The sequence below is a fragment of the Mandrillus leucophaeus genome, unplaced genomic scaffold (assembly GCF_000951045.1).
Source record: "Mandrillus leucophaeus isolate KB7577 unplaced genomic scaffold, Mleu.le_1.0 Scaffold46, whole genome shotgun sequence".
In the NCBI taxonomy this organism is placed as follows: domain Eukaryota; kingdom Metazoa; phylum Chordata; class Mammalia; order Primates; family Cercopithecidae; genus Mandrillus; species Mandrillus leucophaeus.
The window spans coordinates 1351358-1355498 of NW_012104920.1; the positions used below are offsets into that span (position 1 = coordinate 1351358).

The window sequence follows — 4141 nt, forward strand, 5'->3', positions numbered from 1 at the left end:
TGGCGCAATCTTGGCTCACTGCAACTTCTGCCTCCCAGGTTCAAGCAATTCTCCTGCCTCAGCCTCCCAAGTAGCTGGTATTACAGGTGTGTGCCACCACACCCAGCTAATATTTTTTTGTATCTTTAGTAGAGACGGGGTTTCACCATGTTGGTCAGGCTGGTCTCAAACTCCCAACCTCAAGTGATCCACCCGCCTCGGCCTCCCAAAGTGCTAGGATTACAGGTGTGAGCCTCTGCACCTGGCCAAGATTCAAACTTCTAAACCTGTATTAAAATTACCGGGTAAATATTCATTCTATAACAGCTAAATAGGAAGCTCCCCATATGTGTTATGAGATAGTCACATATGAAATTAAACTGTAATCACACAGTATCTAACTTTTTCAGACTAACTTCTTCCACTAAGTAAATATACATTTAAAGTTCATCACTGGTAGAGACAGGATTTCGTTAATGTTGCCCAGGCTGGTCTCCAACTCCTGGGCTCTGGTGAACCTCCTGCCTTGGCCTCCCAAAGTGTTAAGATTATAGTTACGAGCCACCGCATCTGGCTTATCACTGTCTTTCTGTGGCTTGACAGCTCATTACTTTTTTTTTTTCTTAGAGTCTCACTGTCACCCAGGCTGAAGTACAGTAGCATGATCTCAGCTCACTAATGCAGCCTCAACCTCCTGGCCTCAGGTGATCCTCCCACCTCAGCCTCCCAAGTAGCTGTGATTACAGGGGCACTCCACCACACCCGGCTAAATTTTTTTGTAGATGGGGTTTTGCCATGTGCCCAAGGGTGGTCTTGAACTTCTGGGCTCAAGCAATCTTCCTACCTCAGCCTCCCAAAGAGCTAGGATTATAGACATCAGCCAGTGTGCTTGGCTGTTACTTTTTTTTTGAGACGGTCTCCCTCTGTTGCCCAGGCTGGAGTACAGTGATGCAATCTCACTCAGCTCACTGCAACCTCTGCTGCCCAGGTTCAAGTGATCCTCCTGCCTTAGCCTCCCAAGTAGCTGGGATAACAAGCGTGTGCCACCACACCTGGCTAATTTTCCTATTTCTGGTAGAGATGAGGTTTCACCATGTTGGGCAGGCTGTTCTGGAACTCCTGACCTCAAGTGATCTGCCTGCCTCGGCCTCCCAAAGTGCTGGGATTACAGGCGTGAGCCACCACGCCCAGCCTGTTCATTACTTTTTATTGCTGAATGATGTTCCCTCGAATGGATATGCGATCTACCACATTTTGCTTACACATTCATCAGTGGACACTTAAGTTGTTTTCACTGCTTAACTACAGTAACACTGATATGAACATTTGTGTATAAATGTTTGCGTGGCCATATGCTTTCTGTTCTCTTGACTGTGTGTGTGTGTGTGTGTGTATGTGTGTGTGTGTGTGTGTGTATATATATAGATCTAGGAATGAAACTGCTGGGCCATATGGTAACTCTATGTTTAACTTCCTAAAGCAGTTGTACCTTTTCTACTAGCAATGTATGAGGGTTCTAATTTTTCCACATCCTTGTCAACACTTGTTATTATCTGTGTTTGGATTACAGTCACACTAGTGGACATGAAGTGGCACATCGCTCTGGTTTCATGTGCATATCCCTGATGGCTAATGATGTTGAGGATCTTTTCATGCACTTACTGATCATTTACATAAGTAGTACTCTTCTTCGGGGAAACATGTTTTTAAATTTTATTATTATTTTTTTTTTGAGACAGAGTCTCGCTCGTTGGAGTGCAGTGGCGCGGTCTTGGCTCACTGCAACCTCCGCCTCCCAGGTTCACACCATTCTCCTGCCTCAGCCTCTCGAGTAGCTGGGACTACAGGCACCTGCCACCACGCCCGGCTAATTTTTTGTATTTTTTTTTAGTAGAGACGGGGTTTCACCATGTTAGCCAGGATGGTCTCTTATCTCCTGACCTCGTGGATCCACCCCCTTTTGGCCTCCCAAAGCTGGGGTTACAGGCGTGAGCCACCGTGCCTGGCCTTTTATTATTATTTTTGAGATGGAGTCTCACTCTTGTTGCCCAGGTTGGAGTGCAATGGCACGATCTTGGCTGACTGCAACCTCCACCTCCCGGGTTCAAGTGATTCTCCTGCCTCAGCCTCCCGAGTAACTCGGATTACAGGCATGCGCCACCAAGCCCAGCTAATTTTGTATTTTTAGTAGAGATGGTGTTTCTCCATGTTGGTCAGGCTGGTCTCAAACTCCCGACCTCAGGTGATCCGCCCGCCTCAGCCTCCCAAAGTACTGGGATTACAGGCGTGAGCCACCGCGCCCACCCAGGAAACAAGTATTGAAATCCATTGAGACTTTTTATTGTTGACCTGCTATATTGTCCTTTACATATTCTATATGTATGGCCCTTATCAGATGACTTCCAAATATTTTCTCCCATTCTCTGTGTTATCTTTCTACTTTCTTGATAGTGTACTATGAACCATGAAGTTTTAAATTTTGATGAAGTCCAATTCATCTATTTTTTCCTTTGGATGCTTATGCTTTTGGTGTCATACCTAAGAATTCACTGCCTAAGCCAGTCATGAAGACTTATTCAAGTTTCCTTCTAAGAGTATTTTTATAGTGTCAGCTCTTGAATTTAGGCGTTTTGAGATAGTTTCTGTACATGGTATGAGGTAGGAATCCAACTTCATTCCTCTGCATGTGGGTATCTAGTTGCCCTAGCAGTATTTGCTAACAAGAGTATTCTTACCCCATTTAATTAAATTGGGACTCTTGCAAAAAATCAAGTGACCATAAATGTGAGGGTTTATTTCTGGACTCTCAATTCTACTCTATCAGTCTTTATATGTATCTTTATGACAGAAGCACACTGTCTTGCTTACTGTAGCTTTGTAGTAAGTTTTGAAATCAGGGAATGTGAGTTGTCCAACTTTTGTTACTTTTAAATATTGTCTTGGCTATACTATATCCTTTGCATTTCCATATGAATTTTAACATCAAGTTGTAAATGTCTGTGAAAAAAACCAATTGGAATTTTGATAGGGATTATATGGGATCTATACAGCTCACTTTGGGAAGTAGTGCTATTCAACAATACTAAGTCTTCCAATCCATGAACACGAGAGGTCTTTCATTTAGGGGTTTTAAAAAAAAAAAAAAAAAAAAAATACAGAGTCTCACTCTTGTTGCCCAGGCTAGAGTGCAATGGCGCAATCTCGGGTCACTGCAACCTCCACCCCCAGGTTCAGGTGATTCTCCTGTCTCACCTCCCGAGCAGCTGGGATTACAGGCATATGCCACCACACCCAGCTAATTTTGTATTTTTAGTAAAGGTGGGGTTTCTTCCTGTTGGTCAGGCTGTTCTCGAACTCCTGACCTCAGGTGATCTGCCCACCTCAGTCTCCCAAAGTGCTGGGATTACAGGAGTAGGCCACAGCACCCAGCTTCATTTAGGTCTTTTTAAATTTCTTTCAGCCATGTTCTATGGTGTTCCCTAATACATTTTTAATTATTTAATTTATAAAAGTTGACTTACAGTAAACAGGTTCAGAGGTACACCTATGACAGTGCTTTACCCTCTTATTATCCTATAAAATCCTTAAAGCCAGTGAAAGCATATTCCACTATCTATAAATCTTTTTTTCTATTTACTCCTTTTTTTTTTTGAGACAGAGTCTCGCTCTGTTGCCCAGGCTGGAGTGCAAAGGTGTAATCTCGGCTCACCGCAACCTCCGCCTCCCGGGTTCAAGCGATTCTCCTGCCTCAGCCTCCCAAGTAGCTGGAATTACAGGCGCGCACCACCACACCTGGCTAATTTTTGTATTTCACCATGTTGGTTAGGCTGGTCTCGAACTCCTGATCCACCCACCCACCTCAGCCTCCCAAAGTGCTGGGATTATAGGCGTGAGCCATTACACCCAGCCCTAATTCCCTATCTTTATCTAAATTAGACTCTGCACACAGCAGGGAGTGTAGGGAAGAAGAAAAAAAAAAGAATTCTATGTCATATCCTAGTCATGCCACTTACTTCCTATATGACCATCATACAATCCAGTCTCTCTCTCCAAGCCTGAGTTTTTTTTTTTTTTTTTTTGACGGAGTCTCGCTCTGTCACCAGGATGGAGTGCAGTGGCATGATCTCAGCTCACTGCAACCTCCGCCTCCAAGGGTTCAAGT

General features: G+C 44.1%; 1 protein-coding gene across 1 annotated transcript in view; it reads right to left on the minus strand.

The window, feature by feature from the left end:
* Positions 1-4141, minus strand: part of POLR2A (polymerase (RNA) II (DNA directed) polypeptide A, 220kDa) — a 39688-nt gene that overhangs the window by 14739 nt on the left and 20808 nt on the right. The window lies entirely within an intron of this gene.